This window comes from Penaeus monodon, chromosome 22 (genome assembly GCF_015228065.2).
Source record: "Penaeus monodon isolate SGIC_2016 chromosome 22, NSTDA_Pmon_1, whole genome shotgun sequence".
Lineage (NCBI taxonomy): Eukaryota > Metazoa > Arthropoda > Malacostraca > Decapoda > Penaeidae > Penaeus > Penaeus monodon.
This window is the reverse complement of record NC_051407.1, coordinates 11,053,195-11,053,816: the sequence shown is the minus strand read 5'-3', so window position 1 is coordinate 11,053,816 and position 622 is coordinate 11,053,195. Positions and strand designations below refer to the sequence as shown.

The following is a 622-nucleotide window of genomic DNA, read 5'->3' as shown; positions in this document are numbered from 1 at the left end:
TAGTTGATAACATGAATAAGCTGACTGACTATAAACAAAATCTCCAGATGTGAAACCACTGCCAAGAGATATCCCCCGAGTTAGAGAGGAAATGTCTAAATTTATGGCAATTATTTATCTTTTAAAGTCTTGTTGCGACCCGATCCTCGTCTAAAGAGGATGTTACTCTTTGGCCAAGTAACGAGAAGGTCAGTCCTTAGATCACCAGGAGAGTTTACTTTAGAAAAATAATCTTATTATTTCAATAGTACTTTTTTCCTCTTTCTGTATGCCTGTTATTCAACCAAACCTTTAAATTATGGGCCAATTTACGTTTACGCTTATTTATTATCGATACTTACTCTTTCATCTCCTCGTAAACAGCGAAATTTTGTCCACACTTACCTAAAAATCGAGCGAAAACTTGAGACAAATTTTGGAGTGTGCAGCTGCTCTCGTCTGCCCTCCACAGTGGCCCGACCCTCACTGACACAGTAGCTGTGTCTGCTCTCTTAGTGCAGTTACATTAATGAGAGTGATTGCAAGTGATTGCAGTTTCGTTTTTCATTTTGTAAGATTTTTTTTTAAGATTTCTCTTAGAGTGTGAAAGTATCCATTGTATTTTTCCTTAGCCGTGAGGGAA

The 622-nt window shown here is 37.6% G+C and overlaps 1 protein-coding gene across 1 annotated transcript in view; it reads right to left on the bottom strand.

The window, feature by feature from the left end:
* Window positions 1-622, bottom strand: part of LOC119586936 (solute carrier family 22 member 5-like) — a gene marked incomplete in the record, with an annotated part of 32,490 nt that overhangs the window by 25,273 nt on the left and 6,595 nt on the right. The window contains 1 exon segment of the mRNA XM_037935668.1: window positions 385-513.